Below are 24487 nucleotides of genomic sequence, written 5' to 3'. Positions count from 1 at the left end.
ACAGGATCTTTGTATGCCTTTAAGTAGGCGAAAGGATAGCTCCACTGTCAAACATAAAGGAGGAAGTGTGATGGTCTGGGGCTGTTTTGCTGGATCCAGGGTCGGTGACTTGTGCAGAGTAAGAGGCACCCTGAACAAAAACGGCTATCACAGCACTCTGCAGCACCATGCAGTACCCTCTGGCATACACCTAGTTGGTCAGGGGTTTATCCTACAGCAAGATAATGACCTAAAACATAAGTCCAAGCTTTGCCAGAACTACCTCTGGAGAAAAAGAAACTTCTAAGCTTGAAAACATTGAGTGACCAGCACAGTCTCCAGACTTCATCAAACTGGTTTGGGATTAAATGGACAGAAGAGTGAAAGCAAAGCAACCTACAGGTGCCACACATTTATGGGAAGCTCTGCTGATAAGGGAAGAACTTTGTGAAGAATATTTGATTTCAATTGCAGAAAGCATGCCACAGGTGAGTTCAGCTGTTATAGCTGCCAAAGGTGGCTACTTTGATGAGTCAAAAGTTTAAAATACATTTTGGCCGATAAATTAATTCCTTTTTTTTTTTTCTTCTTTTTTTAACTCCAACTGCTTATTTGTACTATGCTTTCATTTCAGAGTGCAATGAGACATTAAATTGTTTAATGTCTCATTGCACTCTTTATTATATAAAAAACTGGAAAAATTGGGATGTTCTAAAACCTTGGACCAGTAGTGTGACATGTAATATACTGTGTGTATGTATGTATGTATGTATATATATATATATATATATATATATATATATATATATATATATATATATATATATATATATATATATGTCTCAGAATGAGACCCTTGAGCGACAGTTGGAACACATCGCGGAACGGATCACTGCAGTTGTGAGGTCTCAGAATCAAAAGAATGACAACACCATGGAACAGAAAGTTTGATACCATCATGGGGAGGCTCGCGGCTCTCCAACGGGAGATTGAGAGACCAGCATCGGAGTGTTAAAGAGCAGCCTGAAAATTCTCCTGGGCTGCTCGCATGGAAATTTACAAAATCAATATCAAAATTGCGGACTCCCATCACGGCGCCAGCTGCGGCCCAAGGCTGGAGCCGAACACTGATCCCCCCTCCCTTTCCAAACGCCTTCAATGCTTGTGCCCTACCGGGGAAGATGGCAGTCAACTGGACCAGCGCAGACATGCTGCAGGACCGGATGCGCTGTCTACACCGGCTCTCTCTTACCCTTTACCCGCCCCTGTTGCTTGTCTTGTGTTTCTATGGTGTATTGATAGTCATGTGCTTTTTGTGCTGAGGTGTTTTTTCTGTTATCAAACTGTTCTCCCACTAGGAGCTCAGTCTGAGTGGAGTTTTTTTTCTCCTCCTCTTACCTCATGTTATGTATTTTCGTTGTTTTTTTCCTATCAGCCTACCTTTCTGACACGTCTCCCCAATGTGATGTTTGTGTAAAGTTGGTCAGAAGGTTCCTTTGTAAGTGCGCATGCGCCATTAGCGTGCTGCCTGCTGTAACCCTAATTTCCTTCGGGATTAATAAAGTATTCTGATATATATATATGTATATATATATATAAAAACACCCAGCACGCCCCTGCGGGCGGTTTATCCTTCAAGCTCGGGTCCTCTACCAGAGGCCTGGGAGCTTGAGGGTCCTGCGCAGTATCTTAGCTGTTCCCAGGACTGCGCTCTTCTGGACAGAGATCTCCGATGTTGTTCCCGGGATCTGCTGGAGCCACTCGCCTATCTTGGGAGTCACCGCACCTAGTGCTCCGATTACCACGGGGACCACCGTTACCTTCACCCTCCACATCCTCTCGAGCTCTTCTCTGAGCCCTTGGTATTTCTCCAGCTTCTCGTGTTCCTTCTTCCTGATATTGCTGTCATTCGGAACCGCTACATCGATCACTACGGCCGTCTTCTTCTGTTTGTCTACCACCACTATGTCCGGTTGGTTAGCCACCACCATTTTGTCCGTCTGTATCTGGAAGTCCCACAGGATCTTAGCTCGGTCATTCTCCACCACCCTTGGGGGCATCTCCCATTTTGACCTCGGGACTTCCAGGTTATACTCCGCACAGATGTTCCTGTACACTATGCCGGCCACTTGGTTATGGCGTTCCATGTATGCCTTGCCTGCTAGCATCTTGCACCCTGCTGTTATGTGCTGGATTGTCTCTGGGGCATCTTTACACAGCCTGCACCTGGGGTCTTGCCTGGTGTGATAGACCCCAGCCTCTATGGATCTTGTGCTCAGAGCTTGTTCTTGTGCTGCCATGATTAGTGCCTCTGTGCTGTCTTTCAGTCCAGCTTTGTCCAGCCACTGGTAGGATTTCTGGATATCAGCCACCTGGATAGCGTAGAGCAGCTGGATAGCGTAGTGGTTAGACTACACGCCTTTGGAACAGAGGATCGCAAGTTCGATTCCTGCCTGGGGCGTCTGTATCCAGTAAGGGTCCTAAGGCTAGACCCCCTATGCTAAGCAAGCCTACCGCAGACATGAGCGAGACAGATAAATATGAAGGCATGCCGGCTCGGACGTCGCCCGGATCAACAAGGTCCGCGTCAGGTGTTGAGGAACCAGGGCACCCTGACGAAAAGTGGGCTACTGGAACAAGAAGGCATCGGTGGGCAAGGGACGAAAACAGGGCATTGTTGGAATGCTACTACGCAAGTAACCCCGGCGGAAGGGGCTACATGAATAGGATGAGGGACCTATGGATATATATATATATATATATATATATGTATATATATATATATATATATATATAAATAAATGTGTGGCGGAAACAAAGTTAGTTTTTATAAGCAGCATCTGCAAACAGTTGCTTTATATGCAAATATATACACTGAACTCAAAAGAGGAAACATGCAGGTCATGAAGACTACAGAGGAAAAGGATTTGTCTTTATTCCCCTCAAAAAAAAACATTCCTTTCTGTAAAATAAGCCGATAAATGCATATGCATCAACACTACAATGAGCGGGTGGAGGGAGGTTTGGAGTCTTCTCCCACCCCCATTCTCTGCGGCCTGCTGGAGCGGGAGGGCTAGTAGGAGGAGTTGGCCGTCCGACTGCGGTCTGGGGTGTGGGGCCTCCCTGCTGCTGCGGAGTCGGGGTGGTCTGCCTCTCCCCACCGCAGGGAAAAGGGTAACACCACCTGGGTCTGGGTGCAATTCCCCCCTCCAGGGGCAAGGTTACCTAGACCCGGTTTGTAGAGTACGCTTGGGGAGTGTGATCGTGTGTACAGCGTCTCTTCATGTCTGTCTCCACGTTGGTTGAGTGTGGAGTGAGTGCATATGAGAGCATGAGGGTGGGAATGGATGTTTGTGTCTGTGGGTGCCTGTATGTCTGTGTCTATATGTCAGGTTGGGTATCAGACGCCACCTCTCTGGGGACACCTCAGGCCCTCCAAGGTTTGGAGGCCTATCTCCACCCACCACCACTTCCCCTGCCGGTGGCGGACTCCCTCAGGTGTCGGTGTGTTGGTGGTTCTTTGTGTCTGGGGGTGGGCGTCCGGGTACACACCGGCTCACTCCTTGGCGGCCGCTTGTCGGGGCCTGGGGCCTGGGGCTCGCTCGGGCCCCTTTGGAGGTGGGGTGCCCCCGGCCTCTCGGCCTGGGGCTCGGTCACTCAGGCACAGCTGGGGGCCGGCGGAGCTCACGGGCGCGTCACTGCAACTCCCCCTGACTTCTGCTCCACGGCTGCTGGGCGAGCCCTCATCTGGGACTCTCCTCAGCTCTTACTGGAACAGTGGCGCGGCTGCCCCTCTGTTGGTCTTCCATGGTCTCTTGTGTTCTGGGGGCCTCTGGATGTCTGGAGTTTTGATCTCCTCCATACCCGCTTCACACCCTGGAGGACGGGGCTGTGGCCCCCCCACACTCCCTAGCAGATCATTACATGGAGAAACCTTTGGAATGCAAGCATGCTGATCCACACAGGTATGCACACATGGGTATTCACAGACGCGGACTAAAGCTTTCTTGGCTGCTGCCTCAAAGCACACTGTGCGCTGTCTATCTTGCGTGCTGCACAATATCGTTTATTATTTAGTAAATATTGATATCTATGACTAGCTAGTTTATTGTGATGGTGCTTTGTTTTCTCTATTATTATGTTGCTCTTTGTTGTTTGCTGTCTCCTCTGTTTGTTTTTTTTGTTTGTTTGTTTTTTTCTCCATACAGGTGACCCAGGAGTTCTTTTTTTTTTTTTCTCTCTCTTCCCCCCCCCTCTCACCGTCTCTTCTCCCCTTTGGTTTTCTTTCTTCCTCTCCCCCTCTTTCTCTCATTCATTCCCCCTGTCCTATTTATAAAAAAAAAAAAAAAAAAAAAAAAAAAAAAAAAAATGACAAAGGATGAACTGAAGCTCTGCCATCACGTAATGTCGCATACTGCTGTTTCTGATGTCATTTAAGAAAAAAAAAAATAAAAAAAAAAAAAAATAAGCCGATAAAGAATGCTTAATGCCATTTCCCATGACTAAATGTCACAGAAGAAGCACGATGAATGGGAGTCAAAGCACCATATACAGAAGCATCACATTGATGCTGATGCAGCAGTAAAAATAAAGTCAAACGAAGTGTGAAGAGGAGGCTGCTAGTGAGGCTAACATTAGGCTGGCAGCCTGCATGCGCTGTTTGCTCCACAACGACATGGGTGCGCAAGACAAGGCTTGCAGTGCCAGCAGTCCTGTTTAATCTCCCTGACTGCACACTGGCTCCCACAGGGATGCATGTGAATGCCCCCTGCAATTTGACTGAGCCAAGAAACCAAAGGCTTCAAAATGTCAAAGCAGTGGCTTTGACATTTTGATGCTGTGGTGTCTTGCAGTGGCAAGACACCACAGCATGCACAAAACACTCTCATTTGCATCGCTATGTATTACAGGCTGAAAACAGAGACCTGAACAACTGTAAGCTGCTTCCTGGATCTGGTCACATCACAGAGCTAAAGTAAATCCAAAACATGGAAGTGCTTTCCAAAGTCTGATGTCTCTGTGTATACCTACATGTATTTGGAGTCATTTAAACTGACTCTTTGGCAGTGTGATGGAGAGAGCCAATATACTGCCCAAGAATAACAATGTTCAAATAAGGAAAAGGTCACAGCAGTCACCAAATATAATCAAATTTGAGTAAAGGTCTGGCTCCTCAGTAATGGTTATAATACAGAGTCACATTCTTTTTCATATACAGTTGTGGCCAAAGGTTTTGAGAATGACACAAATATTAGTTTTCACAAAGTTTGCTGCTTCAGTGTTTTTAGATCTTTGTGTCAGTTGTTTCTGTGATGTATTGAAGTATAATTACAAGCACTTCATAAGTTTCAAATGCTTTTATTGAGAATTACATCACGTTTATGCAAAAAGTCAATATTTGCAGTGTTGGCCCTTCTTTTTCAAGACCTCTGCAGTTGGCCTTGGCATGTTGTCAATCAACTTCTGGGCCAAATCCTAACTGATGGCAACCCATTCTTTCAAAATCAATGCTTGGAGTTTGTCAGAATTAGTGGGTTTTTGTTTGTCCACCTGCCTCTTGAGGATTGACCACAAGTTCTCAATTGGACTGAGGTCTGGGGAATTCACTGGACATGGACCCAAGATTATTTGTTCCCTGAGCTACTTAGGTATCACTTTGGCCTTATGGCATGGTGATCCATCATGCTGGAAAAGGCATTGTTCTTCATCAAACTGTTTTTGGATGGTTGGAAGAAGTTTGCTGGACTTTCTTGAGTGCCCTGAAGCTGTCTTCACAATAATTAAACCTCTTTCCTTGAAGTTCTTGATGATCTGATAAATGGTTGATTTAGGTGCAGTCTTAGTTGCAACAACATCCTTGCCTGTGAAGCCCTTTTTTTGCAACGCAATGATGGCTACGTGTGTTTCCTTGCAGGTAACCATGTTTAATAGGAAGAACAACGATTTCAAGCATCACCCTCCTTTTAATGCATCCAGTTTGCTATTCTAACTCAGTCAGCATAACATAATAATCTCCAGCCTTGTGCTCGTCAACATTCTCACCTGAGTTGATGAGAACATTATTGAAATGATCTCAGCAGGTCCTTTTATGGCATGAAATGCTGTATGATGAAATGCAGTGGAAATTGAATTTTTGAGATTAAGTTCATTTTCATGGCAAAGAAGGATTTTGCAATTCATCTGATCACTCTCCATAACATTCTAGAGTATATGGAAATTGCTATCATAAAAACTGAAGCAGCAAACTTTGTGAAAACCAGCATTTGTGTCATTCTCAAAACTTTTGGCTACGACTGTACATACTGACTTTTCTACTCTCAATCCAGGAGTCAGAGTTGGTGTGATGATGATGATGATGACGAAGGACAGTACTATCCAAAATATTGGTCTAAAATTTCCATATGTGGTTAAAGTGATTAAGATCTGGTGACTCTATAAGCCTTAGCATATGGCATTTCATTGATCCGTCCTTTTGAAACTATTAAGTGACTTCTCATGCCCTGTGCATGATGGCACATAGTTATCTCGAAAGACACCTCTCCCTTCACAATAGAAATGGATCGTAGGATAAGGATGATAACTCAGAAACACAGTGCATTGATTTGCTGTGACCATTTCCCCCCAGGACATAGGTGGACCCAATTTGTCCCTGCAAAATGACACTCACAGTTTAACAGACCCAGCAGGACCCCTTCTTATAGACATGGGTTCAGGCTTTTAAAAGGTGTGTTCTGACAAGAAGAGACAAAAGCCCCATTTCCATTAGTACCTACTTGGATCGATCGGTTTACAGAGTTTTCCATAAGGTCATAGTATGTGGTACCAGGTAGGGATGCGCCATATCATACCGTTCACGGTAATACCGGCAACAATAAGAAAATGAAATATCGTGATAGAATATGGGTAAAACGCGCATGCGTGGTGCCTTTGTTTTCATACGCACATGGCTGAAAAAGCATGGCGGCGACGGAGAATGAGAAGGGCGAAAGCAGATCGTTGAATGAAACGGATGAACCAGAATTGGTTTGTAAAAATGCTGCAACTTCAGTGGTGTGGAACTGGTTTAGCTTTAGTCCGTCAGCTCTAATAAAGTTGTGGAGTTGTAAAGTATTTTGTCTAGTGTCAATTATATCGTCAGTTATATCGTTATCGCAAATTTTCAAATGTATATTGTGATAAATGTTTTTGGTCACATCGCCTTGCTCTAGTACCAGGCACTATTTTAGTACCTGCTCCCCCGGGGTTCCAAGCAATTTGAGCAGGTACTAAAATGTCAGACTGCATGTCACCGATTAGCGGATGAGTAGTGTCCCTCCATGAGTCCTGAGAGCGTTTCAAGCAAGCTACATTGTAGCCACAGCTGCCCTGGGGCGCACTGACAGAGGCGAGGCTGCCGGACACTGGCGCCACCGGGCCATCTGACCACCACCGGTAGGCAAACATGGGGTTAGTATCTTGCCCAAGGATATTTGGCATGCAGCCAGGAGGCAGCATGTGTCACATATTAATTACGTTGCGGGACACCCGGACACATTGCTATGACGACAACCAAGCACGTTAAGTAGTATCGGATTGTAATAGAAAACCAGTCGATACGGGTCGAGTCACGGCGAGTCGATCCAAGTAGGTACTAATGGAAAAGGGGCTTAACAGCACTGGTGACAAGAGACCGCAGAATCTCAACAAAATCCAAGATGCTAGAGATCCCAAGTTATACTTTTCTAAAGTGACTTAAGCATCTATGACAACCAGTCAGCTACAAAAGAATTCATATCAAACCAATCCACTTTATGTGGACAGTGTATAGGGCAGTTTAATTAAAAATATTTAACAATATATCCTTTATTACGGTATAAACAAAATAAAGAGTTGTTCCTCAATATGGATCAAATCATACAGACACTGAAACTTTGCTTGTTTTAAACATTTCCCCTGCTCATTCAGAGATCCTTTCCTACCATGTTTTCTATCTAAAATTGAAAGCCGCATATGAAATATTCAGTGAATATCTTCCTAGCGATGAGCTGTAGGGATGGAGGAATTGTGAACTGAGCAAGAGCGAATGCAATAGCTATGAAAGGCTTACCTGGCCTCAGTCAAATGACTTCATGTCACTTGATGTGCAAATACAGTTTAGCATTACACGAAGTCTGTGTATTTTGTCTCTTAAAAGGTCCCTTTACTTTTTGCAGTTTAATGTCTTGTAGAATTTATTTAAAATAAATTACATTTTCTGTCACGATTCCACACAAAATAATCCCTTCAGATATCACAACTGTAATTACAGCCAAAGTACTGAATTAAGAACGTGAAACACTTCTAAAACCCTTCTGTCGTTATGACTTTAAGCTATTTAAAATGAGAATCAAAACAAAATGTGAAAACAAAATATCTACAAAAAGTGAAGAATATTTGACATTTTCTGATGATACCTTCTACTGCACATTGACCAGTATGAATAAGCCATGACTGTAAGGTTGATTACAATATAAAATGTTCATTTCTTTATGCCATAAAATTGTGTAAAACAATAATGCAATATAATCACAACATAGTATTTAGAATCTACTGAAATTAAGTAACTGATGTTTATCTCTTGCAGGTTCAGCCTTGGTCACTTTCCTCAATTGAGCCTGTTCTCATATTACGTTAATATACTCAAAAGGAATCCGGATATTTGGAGAAATGTGATTAAGGCAGGACATGAGAGAACATGTTTACCTGGTTACTGTAATACTATTGTTAAGATGCAGTAGTAGATCATATCCCCCTCCTGCTCTTTCCCAGCCATTACTCCCAATTACTGTAAGAAGGTACCTTCTAAGTGACACAAGTGATGAGGCTGACTTTTCTCTACTGCCAACAAATGTTTGCTATGGAAATTTGCTCTTTGCATCCAGCTGTGCTGAAACGGAGCCAGTATTATTATTTTGAAACACTAATGTTTTGTTTCCACAATTATGAATGAATTTGTAAACTGGTTAATTTTGCTAATTGTGCTCATCAAGCAACCATAATTCAATTCAATTTTATTTATATAGCGCCAAATCACAACAAAAGTCGCCTCAAGGCGCTTTATATTGTACAGTAGATACAGAGAAAAACCCAACAATCATATGACCCCCTATGAGCAAGCACTTTGGCGACAGTGGGAAGGAAAAACTCCCTTTTAACAGGATATTTCTAATTTTAGAGATGTTGCGCAAATGGAAGAAAGCAGTCTTACATATTTGTTTAATATGTGCATTGAAGGACATGTCCTGGTCAAAAATGACTCCAAGGTTCCTCACAGTATTACTGGAGGCCAAGGTAATGCCATCCAGGGTAAGAATCTGGTTAGATACCATATTTCTAAGATTTTCAGGGCCGAGTACAATAACCTCAGTTTTATCTGAATTAAGAAACAGAAAGTTAGCGGCCATCCAGGTCTTTATGTCTTTAAGACATTCCTGCAGTTTAACTAATTGGTGTGTGTTATCTGGCTTCATGGACAGATAGAGCTGGGTGTCATCTGCATAGCAGTGAAAATGTATGCTATGTCTTCTAATGATACTGCCAAAGGGAAGCATGTATAGTGTAAACATTATTGGTCCTAGCACTGAACCCTGTGGAACACCATAACTGACCTTAGTGTGTGAAGAGGACTCTCCATTTACATGTACAAATTGGAGTCTATTAGATAGATATGACACAAACCACTGCAGCACAGTACCTGTAATACCTACAGCATGTTCTAATCGCTCTAATAAGATATTATGGTCAACAATAACTATCTTTTAAGACACCCAACACCCTCAATGTGTCTGAACTTCCATACTAGCATAATATTTAGCATGGTTAAATAGTATGTGAGCAGTTTTTAATATGTCCCTAACCAATGTTCCCTCTAAGCTCCGCGCGTGCGCAATTGCGCACTGATGGCACGGTCTCTGCGCAGAAAAAATCTGCATTGCGCACAAAAAAAAAATTCTAACGTGGATTGGAATTAAAGTAAATACATCAACAATTCTGTTTTGCAGTGTTAGTCAGTAAGTGACTGGCTGCTCCAGTATGGGATTAGAACGATGCCACCTTATCCCATAGTCCAGCCAATCACGTGATTCACATTCACGTATATACGCAGTTAATCATCGTCGTTGACAGGCTATGACAGCGTCCTTATGTGCCGACACAGGTGTTTTAGCTAGCAAAGCAGCGTGGCTGATGTGGAGTGAAGCCACGTTAATGACAATGTGTGCAACCATTGGAGATGTGAGCAGGACGGACAGAACAATAGACGGAAAAAGTGCGGACTTTATACCAGTTTTTAAATTGTGTTGATAGGCCACGTAAAACCAGAGTTGTGATAAAAATATCTGCAATGTTTGGTTTTCTTCCCGAATACTACCGTTGTTTATATTTACTGCGGGAAGAAATGGTAAAAACTGCATTTTATAAGGAAAACGCTCGAAAGCCTGTGAGCAAAGATGAAACCAAAACCCCCCCACCCTTTCCCATTGGTCGAAAAATGTACCATGTCGACCAATCAAAACATGGTATTTAGTTGTTAAGAAACGGGAGGAAGTTTTAGGAGTGACAGCGGTTTTGAGATGTGAGAGATTTGCGACGTTTAGCGCAAATCTTGTGTCGTTAGTGTGTAGTGTAGTCAATAGTTTTGTTGTGTGTGTCAGAACAATGAGGCGACTGCTGAATGTTACAGGTGTTACAGGAGTGATACCTCTCCTGCTGTCAGGCCTGCAGGTATCAGGCTGTTGTTCTCCTTTATCTCAAAGTGGACAGAAATTATTTTTTGGAGTGGCACAAATAATTTTTGTGGCATCAAATTTGATGCAGAACAGCTGATTGTTCTGTAAATAGTTTGAAATGTTTATTTTAAAAAATGCCTTGGCTGCATTTTTAGGTAAACAAGCTGCAAAAAACTTTGTTGTTTGCATAACTCAGTAACTTTTTTTGAAGAAGTAACTATATAATTAATTGCCCAACATTGGTCATTATTTACTGTATTTTGCAGACAGAGAGTTACAGGACTCTCTTCCAGACCACAGACTCAGACTCATAATACAAGTCAGAGCTTTTTTTTTTTTTTTTTTTTTTTTAAAGAAAAAAAAAAAAAGAAAGTTGTGTTTTCAAAATTGGAGTTCAAGTTATTTTTACTTCCAATAGTGTTAAAATACTACACAGGTCAAGAACAAGGTTTTTTTTTTTTTAATTTGCCAAATGTTAAACTTTATTCTTTACTCATTTATTCTATCTTCTCAATTACAATCACTGTATACAACAGTATCAAAGGACCCCTGCTCCTCAGAACCCCCCATTACTTCTCACCAATTGCATTAACATCCACTGTCATGGGTGTATACAAAACCTTGCCTGCATCAGTTTTGCATACAGGATGTAGAATCATCAGGCATCTTTGCATCCCTTCAGCGCTCCAACACTTCACATCTACTTTTTTTTTTTTTTTTTTACTGTCATGCGTTGACTCAGCAACACATGACAGTAAAAATAGGCACATAATTATTATCAACCATCTACACCAACACCAGGGCCCTTCAGGTGGTCCTCAATCCTAAATAAATTCTATGCATTTAACCTATCTAGTCTAGGTGTAGGACTAATGGACAGACAACATGGCTCTAGCTGTAAGCCCGTGCAAGTCAAGGCTCCCAAAGAAAAGTCACAATATGAAAGACTTTTCTGTCTATGCATCAAGGACTCTGTTCTTTTTAAAGAAAAAAATAGATGTAAGGTAATTAAAAATATCAGACATTTTTTAAACCATAACCAATCAGGCTACAAAGCTCTGAGAAGAAACACAATTAGCGAGTTCATCACTATGAGCAACCATTACTTGTAGTCGTTTGATTTATTATTAATGTGAAAATATTGACTAATAGAACTTAGTCAAGACATACATGACAAAAGCACTAAAAACTAGTTGAATAATGAGCACGCAGCTGCTACTTTTTAAAAACACAGCAGCTGTGTGAGCCTGTAACAACAGAGCCCCCTGTTAGCCTAGTTCCATCAGCATGTGACTTTACACTGTCATTTTCTAGCAGCCAAATACTTACAACAGTTTTCAAGTAAAACGAAGGACAATACAGCTATTTTTGGTCTAAATTGCAAAACAATGTTTAAACAGCTTATTTTAGGCTTGAAATATAAATTATGGATAAATTAAACATGGATACAAGAAAATTATTCAACCCAATCTACCAGTGAGGCCAATAACCTTTTCCTTTGCATCATTAGTAATACTTAACCGTACTGCTTTCATAAGACATCTACAGCTTAGTCTGTGCTGCATCCACATGAGTGTAGAAACCACTGATGTCTGGTTCTTTATATGTTGTACCACACTATACATTACATGGAAAAAACAAAACACGTGACCCAGCCACTATGAAAAGGTGAAAGCAGGAAAGGATTTTTGTGTCACACATCAGGTGAGCAGTTTTCATTCAGTTTTCATTCATTAAATCATAATTCCCTGTGATTTTCTAGAAGTTGTGACATAAGCACTTCTTTAGACCAGCTTGGACTGGGAATTGATCAGTGGTACAAAAAAAGAGGGAAAATCTGTCTGTAAGCTTTGTATGTACTAATGTTGATAAAGCAAAACACGGTCAGCATCATCAAATGTTGATAAATTTGGAAGGGAACTATTTAATGGCTAACTAATGCTGAAATACTCTATTATACTTCCATTCAAGACAATGACAGTCTCATTAACTACTAGACAATACCATCCATCCATCTTCCTCCGCTTATCCGGGGTTGGGTTGTGGGGGAAGCAGCCTAAGCAGAGGAACCCAGACCTCCCTCTCCCCAGCCACCTCATCTAGCTTGTCCGGGGGAACACCAAGGCATTCCCAGGCCAGCCGAGAGATATAACCTCTCCTGGGTCCTGTTCCAGTGCGAGCTGGAGGACATCATCCGATGAAGCCAACAGAACCACATCATCAGGCTACTATCTAGTAGAGCTGGGCGATAGAACGATAACGATATGTATCGCGATATAACTTTTACTCGATAGAGAAATTAAGCTATCGCGATAGACCTCGCCGCTCTTGTCCTCAAAAAAAAAAAAAAAAAAAAAGGTCAGCCAATCCAAATTAAGTAGCGCAGAGCCGAACCAATCACAGCCGCAGCGTCACGTCGCGTGACTTGTTACGTACAGCACAAGTGCCAAGCCGCACGTGTGTTTGTTTGGGAAGCAGCCAGTGGGTAATGGAGCCAGCGCGTAATGGAGGAAATGAGTGTGCCGACTAGAAAAATCAACCGAGCGTGACCGAAGAGAAAACAGATGATGGTTCCAATGCCGGAGAGATTGTCAAACGGAAGAGCCATAGAAGTTCCGTAGTGGGAAGGTATTTCGGCTATTTCAAGTCTGACAAAAAACAGAGTAGCGTGCACTGTAAATTGTGCCGAAAGCAAGTCTGGAAATACAATAAACTGGTGCATGCGTCTCACTGTGCGCCACGTTATTGTTTCGGTGAAATGAATTTCTACAATACTGTTACTGTTAATTCTACTCTCTGCAGTGTTTAAATGCTTACATATACACACAGTTACTGTCCCTCCACACATACGACTCGGTTCTGCTTCTATGCCCCAGCTTTGTTTACTTTTTCCCACCGAGGCTTCTAGACTTCTGATTGGCCAACATTTAGGCACGGTTAGGAATCTAGCGCCACCTGCTGCTTTGGCATGTTCATAGCAGCGTTTTCCTTCATTTCTGCCTTTATGTGTGGACGGGATTATTTTTTAAAACGAAAACGGAAAATCTCCGTTTTCAAAAATACCCGTGTACGTGTGGACGTAGCCTCAGTCTCTGACTGGAAGCGCTAATTCGTCATTCGGCTTTTGTCAGACTAAAGTAACTGTTTGAAAAGCTCAGCTATACAACAAGGAGAGATTGAGAATTTCCTTTTAGTTCTCAGTTTATTTGATATTGACAAAAGTTAGTCAGTTTTGTCTGTTCTTCTGTAAAACAAACTAAGATTTATTTTTAGAATTAATATTTTGTTTCTAAGTGGAATTGACAATTTAGTAGTCTGTTTCGTTTGTCCTATTTTGAAACTTAAACGCTTTAGCGGCTGCCTTTTGTGTAGTTTGCAATATTTGCCTTTATTTATCTGAAAAAGTCTCATGTTCCTTAAGTACATCTACCCTGTTGAACTTATTATGGGAAATCAATATTTAAATAAAAACAAGCTGCTGATTATTTCACATTTTACTTGTGAGCAACGGCACATTTAAATCTTACAAATATAGTTATTTGGCTTATATCGTGATAGATATCGTTATCGCCTGAAATGAAAAAAACATATCGTGATATGAAAAAATCTCATATCGCCCAGCTCTACTATCTAGTACTTCCCTGGTGGGGAAGCCTGGTCAAGTTTCTGTTGTGGCAGTCTTCCAGACTCCATCTCTGGTGTTTTACATTTTTGCTGGCAATAGAAATCTAATCTCAAGATCTGCCTCAAAGCAGAGTACTGCAGGTTCTACAGCCAGAAAGTGTACGGTCACTTGACTGAGGATGCAGAGGTGAACAGGGATTGCCATTGGAAGCTGAAGGCCAATCAAAGTATAATAACAAAGTAGTAATAAAGTATAATAGAAGCTTTGGTGGACAATGTGATGAGCTTTTGTAAATAACTATATACCAGCTTTCTCAAGTGTAGTCTTCCTATGGACTCAGGAGCACATAGAATGATCCTTGAACATTTCGTTCTTCTTGTTACAGGTCAATTCACCTCTTTCTTTGAACTATCAATCACTGCTCTCTCCATGCTAACACCAGCGTTACTGGGTTACTCTGGAGATGGTAAGCACCCTGATGATGTGGAAGGTAACACGGGGCAGTATTTAGCGTTTTAATGGGGATCCCGGAAAGCCGTGAAGTCTCAGGGAGGAGTGGCAGAAGTATCCTGTGCACTGTAGCTGTTCAGCTGGTCCCAGCTGTTTATCATTCCTCATAGCTCACCATCCCTTCCCTTTTAGAGATAACCATCTCTCTTTTTCCATATCTTTATCTACTTTGAAAATCACCTCAGAGGGCCTACCCCTGCCTCTTTCAAAAACAGATTGAAAAAAAGAAAAACAGACACTGTATCACTAGAGTCCTTTCTTTTCTCCCCTGTACCTGTTTTTAGTTCCCTTCGGCCACTTGATTGCTGAGCTCTTCTGGCTGTGATGATGTGTCCTTATGTGTTGTCATCTTTATTCCTGAACTAAATGTGGCCTGTCAGATTGGATCAAGCTGCCTGGAGCTCAGTGTGGCACCAAAGAGAATTAACGGCCCAGTAGTCGTTATCTGGCTGTACAAAGACAAGTCACATAGTCTGTCAGAAAATCTTCCAGGTCTGTGTTTGACACATCTCATGTCTACCCACTTGCCTAGATCAAACTGAGACAGATTACTTGACTGTTTGATAGCCAGCTCTTTAACAACATTTTCTTGCTTCCCTATATCATTTGCTAACAGTGACCCACTGTGCCTTCTGCAATATAGCAGATATAACATCAAGGCTTTTGTGTTGTCTCTTCTCCCCCAGGGATACAGGCGATGCAGAGGCTGGCGTAGACAATCTGCAGAATGTGTGTGAGTAAGTGACAGACAGACAAAAAAGGAACAAAGTGAGAAGGACAACCTCTGAAAACACTGCAGCACAGCACTTCAGCGCTGCCTCAGGACAACAGGCAATATTCCAGAGAAGGGACCGAAATAGAACAGGAAAAAAAAAAAGCTGGATGAACACTTAAGGATATCTGCCAGTGAACAAGATCTCAAGTTGCTGATCCTATCCGTTTTGGAGACTTGGGAGTCCTGTAAATTTAGAAGGATTTTCTTCCATACAAATTTGTGGAGGGCATGGTGGCAGGGGAAGAAAATCTTGAGCATCCTTTGGTGTTAAACTACTGTTAAAGGGTATGTCCATTTTCACTTGAATTAGAATTGTCTGCAAATAGTGACATATTAGTCCTTAGTTGTTAGGATTAACATTATCACGCCTGTGTGCAGCAAGGATGATGCAGACAATAACAAAATCTGTGTCAGGATGAAAGAGTAAAGGTATGATTTCAGTCTGAAGACATCTGCTGCCAGTTCTGCACAACTGAAGTTAAAGTTCCCACAAGAAAATCTGACTACAAACTACTCCAACATCATTTATCTACTTCTAAATTGGTGCTTTGTTTGTCATCTACCATTAAAATTTTCCTTTGTCTGAGTCATTGATCTTAATCTGAAGTCTATTTTTTTTTCACTTCTCTGTAACAGCAATAAGTCTTAGCATTTTGAGAGATTTCCTCACAGTTTCATTTCTGGAAAAAAATGGCAGGAGATGCCATTAACTAGTCAAGAATTTATATTCTCTGCTGTAGCTAAGCATACTAAAAATACCTTTAGAAACTAGTGCTAGAACTGAGCTTTAAAATCCCTTTACAGTCAATTAATCCTGAAAGAAATAAACATACATGAAAAGACTCACTAGTCCTCCAAACAATATAATCCATCCATTCATATACGTACTTACAGTCACTTAACAGGGTCACATGGGCAGCATTCCAAGCACAAAGGGATGTCGGTGGTTTCAGAGGCAAAAATAAAATAAATAATAGATAACCACAATTTAGTACCACCTTTACACTTAATTCTAAATAGATATTTTCCTTCTGTTCTTAATGAAGGCTCTGGCAAATGTGTACTTCTTGTCCCTGACACTTTAGGTAGGGCAAAACAAATATCAGGTCAATTAGAAACCCAAATCTTAGGAACTTAAAAGCTTTTTCACAGGATCTCCATGCATAATTCATAGCCACTCTGAGACAATCAGAGGTTTCACTAACTTCTGTTTTGCTCTGAAACACAAACAAAGAAGGATTTCTTTAAACTACAGCCTAAACTGCATTTAAAAATGCAATGAGTGTTTGAAAACCTGGCAGCCTGCAGTGGTCATATGCGATAGAGCCTAGTGAGGAACTAAATGGAAGACAGTCCTGGATGATTCCCAGAAACAAGCTTCAGACCAACCAACCTAGTCTTTACACTATACATAACTTCTGGTGTAAAACAGAGAAATAATTTTAGGAGACACTTCTGATAAAGCTGGTCATACCTATACTAGCAACAGGCTTTGCATTGGAGCCTGTTAGAAGATCAGACTCAGAGTTTCTTCCATTTGGAGCCAAAGCCTTCCAAGTAACATATGTTTGTGTTGTCCTACACACTCTGAAAGCACTATGAACCAAGCCAAACGTAACAAAATACTATATGAAGGTTTCTGGGGTGTCACGCTTTTACCATGAACACAGCAACAAACGTCCAATGTCATGGGTTTAGGAGCTGGTAAGAGAAACATGAGCCAGCTGTCACTCATTCAAGTGTCAGACATTAAAGTCTTCTATAAACTGTCTCAACAGCACCCAAATTAGAGAGCCTGAACTTAGTGAATGGGAGCATAATTATTCAATGAAAGACAAGAAAAAGATGATTTTTGAATAGGAATCATAAGGTACTCCCACATTGGCTTCAGCCCCAGTATAATTGCCACAAATGGCTTGTTACAGTCTTCTGAAGCCAAAAGGCCAAAACCACCCACAGGTACTTCCCAGCTGTAGTGGGTATTCTTGAGCTTATAATCAACACACCATTATATGGGTCAACTGCTCTGAATATGAGCTGGTTAGGAGACAGTACAGGAATTGTACCTCCTACGCTAACATAATCAGAGCATTATAAAATACAGCTTCTGCTGGCTCACTGTTCTACTTTGCTGACATGGGACCAAACTAACTGAGTTCTTGACCTTCTTTGACACAACGTTGATTTCAAGTGTAGCCCTAGTGTTTACCAGAGAGTTATAGACCTCTATCTGGGGTGATGGAGTGATCAGAGTCCATCAATTTCTATAAATAACCTATAAATTTAAATAACCAAGTAAGTCTCAGCAGAGCTACCTTCTCCTGAGTCTAACTACAACTCCATCACTGTAGCAGCGGATGAACCATTTCTTCATGAGCTGCAAGTGCTGGTTAGTGCAGGACTCTAGCTCACAGCAGAAGGTACCAGCTTCAGTCCAAGACAGAGGGATTGGAGTATGTCAGTGGAGCATGCTCTCTGGGGAAGCAGCTGAATAATATCAAGGACTGTGTTAAGGTTCAAAATTGAGGAAGGAGAGTACAAACCACCCTGGGTCCAGAAGCTCTTGGTCAAACAATGATTTTAATGAACACACACGTGTGGGAAGACAACTCTGTACGCAGACAGCAAGTAGTCTTCGACTTCCTCAAAGCATAAACAGATATTTTATAGCATCAGGGTTTGATTTACTGACGCCCCTTCATGCGTCACAGATACATTTTATACATAGATCAGATCAACACCACAATGACTTTTAACCCAGAAGATCATCTTCTATTTTCATGGCCGATTCCTCCGGTCAACCTTTCAGTTCCTCTTTCTTGCCGAGAAGACAAGGACGGTTCCTCTTTTACCGAGACATGACTAATCTCTCTCTCCTCTAAATAAATCTAACTCATGTGTGTGTGTCACGACCTCACATGCTCTCTGTGTCACCTCTTCACCTGTTGCACTTCTGACCTTTCACTAGACCAGAGGCTCACTGAGACTATGTGTATGTCTTCTACTAAATAAATGTTTTAACCAAGAACCTCTACTAAAACCTTAATATGAAATGACCTGATATATAAGTGTTTTGTAAGCATGTATTGCAATTCCTTCTATGTTCTAGTTTTCCCTCAGCATGTATCACCTGAACAGTCACGTCAGTGAAGCTTAAGACCTTTAAAGAACCTGAACATCAACTCAAATAAGCACAGATATGCATTGTGTACACAATAGTTATAACTGCATCTGAAATACAAAATTAACATCATCATAAACATCTTAAGGCCATCTTAAAGCTATCTGTTACATTGTCAAAGCAATGATCATACTGCAGATTATATTATTAATGCAATGGTAATAATGATGATTATTTAACAATAGCAGTAAAATAATTTCCCTGCTCCACAACTGCAATAATGGTGAACTGGCCACTGGGCCAGCAGGCAGGAAACTTATGTGTGTAGAAGAGCCACAACTAGCTGGTTAGCAGTGACTGAACTTTAAAACAATCAGATTTTGCTCAGTAAGTTCAGCAGTTCAGCAGCTCAGCAATAAATTGGCACATATACTTGGCCACCCATTAATATATATGCGTGGCTCATCCAAATAAAAACTAAAACAATAAAACACTGAGCCCACTTAAAACCCAAAGTTCAATAAGCTTTAGGAAGATGACCTTCATGTAATACCTAAAGTGTTCTCTAATTGCATTTTTCGTTACATGTATAATGAATTTCTAACAAAGGCTGCACAGTGCTACACCCTCCAAAGCATGCAGAAAAAAAGAACAAAAATGAAACAAACGATTTTTATGAAGGATGAAAAAAAAAAAACCATGCCTAAATGACAAAAGCCTGGATGTGCCTCTTCTGGTGCCATATTCACTGACACTGTGGGTCACTGTGCCAAAAATGGTGCCTTCCATTTATCTGACTCATGGGACTGATGATTTGAGGCACATGTACATCAGCTCCACCACCAGCCTCTTAAGCTATGATCACCTGAAGAGGCCTCTTATGGTATAAATCTCTCTCCAGAGGCGTTTGTCTGCCTTTGCAGTGGTATGTTTTCTGACTTAGCCTAATGTATAATCTGCTTTCCAACAAACTGAACTGAACCCATACTGTGTGCACCAGAGTTGCTGTAAAAAGTAATGAGAGTCAATTTTGCTCAGCACTTAGGGGATATGGAAATGCATAAATATCACTTATTTCCACTGTTAAAAATGTAGGGGTCTTCACAGAGGGGACTCAAAATCTGCTAAATAAGCCAGAGCTATAGTGAAAGGTTGCAGAGAATGGCTTTGAATTATTCCAAAGACAAGAGCAGAAATGCAGATCATATTGGAAGTATAAAAGGGACAGGGCAAAGAAACAAAGCCAGGTGACACGTCAAGTCAAATCGCTTATGGTGATGTAATCAAGATGTGACATTATAACCACTGGATCACTTTATTGGTAAATATAAATTATTGAAGGAACACAAGTATGGTTTTAGGGAAAATGGAAGTACTACTTATGTATTAATGGTGATGTTGAAGAAATGCCACAATACTGATCTACAGAAACTTAATACAACATATTACAGTGAATTATTGAGAAAGTTGGCGACATAAAGGCACAAGCTCATACCTGGATTAAAAAGCTGTTTGGAAAATAATGTGAAAATTCATTCATCATTTTCGTAATTTAGAAAGGCTACATTTGGATATTTTAGAGATTGGTCCAAACATTTTTTTATGCTTTTTGCACTGCTTTTAATGTGAGTAGCTTCCCACTTACCCTCTATCTTGCTTATGGAATATTGCTTTTCAAAAGAAGACAGATGGATAAATTGAAGGAACGAAGGTTTGCAGATGTGCAGCATTTTGAAAATGACTACCTTTGTGGTTCTGGTGTTAAAACAAACATGAATTCTCACTAGGATTTCAGTCTGTTTGGATTAATGTCTGATTCAGAAAACATGCAAAAAGAATATTGGAAACTCCAGAAATATGAAATAACATCTTGTCTGTGAGTTTATCGACCATGAATACCACAAAAGCTTCACTGTGGTATTTTTATTTTCACAGCTCCAGTGTCATTACTGTGAACACCTCTTGTGAACCAATATAGAGGCAACAGCAAGCCGGTTTCCATTTGCTCAGAGTGCTAGGTTACAAAGCTGCACACCAAAGGACCATGATCAGACTGATAGTTATTCTTATTTTTGACAGTACTTATTATTATCAATCAGCTGATAAATGAATATGACAAAAGGGGATGTGTGGGATTAATCCTCCCTTTCTCAAAGGAAAACACAGCTATGGATGCATATGAATGATGTTTGCCTTAGATAATCACTGACTTGAGTCAAGTGCTGCTGACTCTTATAATTACAGTTCAAAGATACCTTGCTTGTATTCTGTGGTTTAATCTACAGTTTGCTTTTGAAATATATCATAACTTTCTTATCACACAAACAGTGGCGGTTGGTGGTTAAAAGAAAAAAAATAAATTTTGGGTGGGTGCAATTGGGTCTGACAGATCAAACAATGAATGTCATGAAAAAAAACACAAACACAAATAACCCAGCTGTTCTACTATACTAAGCCTGAAAAAAGGTGAAGCTTCATGCTATTGTACAAGTGGCTACAGCTGCTCTCATGTCTTTTGCACTTTTCTGTTAAGTGCTTTATCATATAGCCTGCAGGGGAAGGTTTGTGTATATGCTCTCCCACGGTCCGTGGACTGCTGCTGTCTAATTCCGGATCGTCGAGTTCAAGCCCTTTGATTCTTTTCTTCGACCAACTGCCTTAAAAACAGAGTGTTGCTGTAAACAAACAACTGATTTTAACCCTGTTTCAGCAGCACTTGAAGTCACCATTCTTGGTCAAAAGCTAGCTAATGAGCATCTGTTCTTCTTCTTCAAAACAAGAGTGGCTGTGGTGTGACGATGTGTGAATGACATGAATGAATCAAATTCTTAAACAAGGCAGGTAATCCATGCCGACTGGTTCAGGATGCACAAAATTGCACCCCAAGGGGTGAATTCAATGCTCCAACTGACATGACAGGAAAACTTTCAGTGTGTACATAGACTCCCATTACTCTGTTTAAACTAAGTGCGTGTTATTTACAACATCACCCAAAAATCTATATTCAAACCCTTCATGGTCACAAAATTGAAAAATTGAAACTGTTAATTGCATTAAAGGACTCTGCCTGGAGGTTAGACTCCAGGACTTTTAAGAACCATGTGGAACGTTTACCAAGAAAATTAGAATAGAATGACTTTATTGTCCAAATTAATGGAAAATTGTCAGAATAAAAATTCTGGTGGCTATCAGCCAACATACATACATATGCATATAAAAATTCAAGACAACTATAGAAATAAATCACAGCATCTTATTAATTAGTACACTGATTGCTTTTGGCACAAATGATCCCGTATACACCTTTTTACTAGCTAGATGCATCCTATAAAATCGTTCAGAGGTCATTATTTCAAATTCAAAATAAAGGTGTTCACATTCTGCAACAATAGGCCGGGCTTTACTTAAGACAGCCTGATGACAAAGCTTATCCAATGAAGTTTGGTGTCGACCAATCAGTTCTGACAATCCTGTTCAGTTCTTCCTATTTTCAACAATCGAGGTACCATACCAGACTAAGATACTGAACTGAAGCATGCTTTCAATCAAGCTGACAACTCTTTCCACAGTTGTGGCTAACTGCAGAGCCTCCCAATATCCTGATAAGAAAAAAATTCTTATTAGCAGTCTTGTAAATGGAATTAGCATTAACTATAAAAGTTTATCTTTACATTAATATATGTTCCCAGACTTCCACAGACTGACCAGAGAGTGAAAGACCTTTTATCGAGCCTGTGTAATTCAAGACAAGCTCTTTCACATTGGCAAAATTAATCAACAACCAATGAGAGTTATGCCATTATTCCAACCTACATTCCTGAGCAAAACAGTTAGAGTTGCTACAAAAGAGATCCACAACAGCTATGTCGTCAGCATATTTTAACATTTTCGCATTCCTATCCTGCAGCTGCATGTAATTTACATAAACATAAACTGGCATAACGATGGAACATACCGTTGAGGGGCCCCGTAGTAACGTGATTTAACTGACAAAATTTATTGATGACAAAGGTTGGTTGGCTGGTTATGTATGTAGAAACAAATCTTGATTTAAATCAACAAGTTGCAGGCTCATGCACTAGAATTGCACACTAGAATATTGTGCAATCCACAATTTTTGCTTGATTAACCTTCTAGGTCCACCTTGAATCCTCTTGATTCTGTGGATCACAGTGCATTACAGTTTATCTATCACAGGTGATTACTGTCTTACTCACCATTGCACCTTATATGAAAAAGTGGGGTGATCCTACCTCGCAAATCGAAGAGAGCAGCACTGTACCAAGGCTCGATTGCAAATAGTGCCTGCTTACCTTTGTTCTTAGACTGAATTTAAACACTGTACACAGCACCTCTTAGATGTACAAAACTATGAATCTACATTCTGTTACCTTTTAACATGTAATATTTATTTATCTTCAGATATATTGTGGTGCTATATGATTTGGCTATGTGTCTAAATTTGCTATATGGTTCTTGGAAATAGATCTCTTATTTTAAAACATACATTTTACATTTATCAAATTTATCATTAAATATAATAAATAACCACTAAAAAAAAATCTTAATAATAATCGTAGCTACATGCATGAATGTATTTTTCAGGTTAGGTTAAGTACTACTTTAAACAAACACGTCAAACACATCTATGCGTGAGCTGGTAGCCGCTGGACACGTTTCCCCCTGTGATATTTACCAACACCTGCAAAGGCAAAGCCCGGTGACAGTGAAGCTGAAGGAATTTCACAAGAACAGAACTGTGTCCCAGCAAAGCAAAAAGCTTTACCTGAACTGCAACTCTTACCTTAGGTCTAAGTGAAAATGTTGATTTTGTCTTTCAAGACAGTTGAGAGGTTAGCTCATTTGGGCAGCATCAGCGTCTCAGTATGTTGCAGAGTCGAAAGCAAAGACGTGTAGTGGAAACGGAAAGAAAAGCATACCGGCGTACACGGCAGCTGTGAGTAACCAAAAAAACACCCGCGTGTTCAGTCATGAAATTTCTCCGAGACTCGGCCGGGGGGTTTTGCTCTTGTTTACAAGCTAGCCTAGCGCTCACAAAAGCAGAACCAGAGAGATCATCTGCCTGAATACCGACTCCACTCTGCTGTGTCCAGTCTCCACCTACCGCCGAGGGGAATCCCGCGCTCAGATCTCGCGATGACACGAGCTCTCTCACAAACGCTCCTGTGTGTGACTACCTAGTAGTGATGTGCGATACCACTGATTTCCTTTCCGATCCGATACCAAGTAAAATTCAGGGTGGTATCGATGATGCTGATCCGATACCGATTCTCTGTACAAAAACTTAATGTTTAATTGTATTTCATAATACAATATAGAATTGCGTTATGTAATTGTAATAATAATATAATAATTGCTTAATGATGCAGAATAATCATATAGAAATAAAAAACCTGAGGTTGTGCGCTATTTGAGTATGTTGCCTGCCTGCAGCACTAAAGGACTCCGCGAGAGACGCCTGTCTCACCCTAGCAGCACCTGTCCTTCTCCTCCTCTTCAGTTCGCGTGATGAAACTGATGCAGTAAAAAAAATAAATAAATAATCCAGCATTCATTTTATGAATAGTTGCAGCTCTGCTTTGTTGGACAAGATTTGAACTGATACAGAAAACAAACATGTGAAATTAAATGTTACATATGGTACAAGACAATTGAAATGGTAAATGCAACTGGGTCCCAATCCCAGAACGGGTCATTTGGCAGATGACAAG

General features: G+C 40.8%; 1 protein-coding gene across 1 annotated transcript in view; it reads right to left on the bottom strand.

Moving 5' to 3' along the window:
• The window catches only part of pomgnt2 (protein O-linked mannose N-acetylglucosaminyltransferase 2 (beta 1,4-)), a 31917-nt gene extending 8068 nt beyond the window's left edge, over nucleotides 1–23849 (bottom strand). The window contains exon 1 of the mRNA XM_086310325.1: nucleotides 23560–23849. The gene's annotated coding sequence lies outside the window, so the exon portion shown is untranslated. The remainder of the gene's footprint in view (nucleotides 1–23559) is intronic.
• Between the last annotated feature and the right edge of the window lie 638 nt (nucleotides 23850–24487).

The sequence above is a fragment of the Aulonocara sp. 'chitande type north' Nkhata Bay genome, linkage group LG11, assembly GCF_057382095.1.
Source record: "Aulonocara sp. 'chitande type north' Nkhata Bay isolate Kocher_YH1m ecotype deep benthic linkage group LG11, A_spYH_male_GT1.1, whole genome shotgun sequence".
NCBI lineage: Eukaryota > Metazoa > Chordata > Actinopteri > Cichliformes > Cichlidae > Aulonocara > Aulonocara sp. 'chitande type north' Nkhata Bay.
Note: the sequence above shows the minus strand (reverse complement) of the source record. Positions and strands in the feature narration are given on the sequence as shown.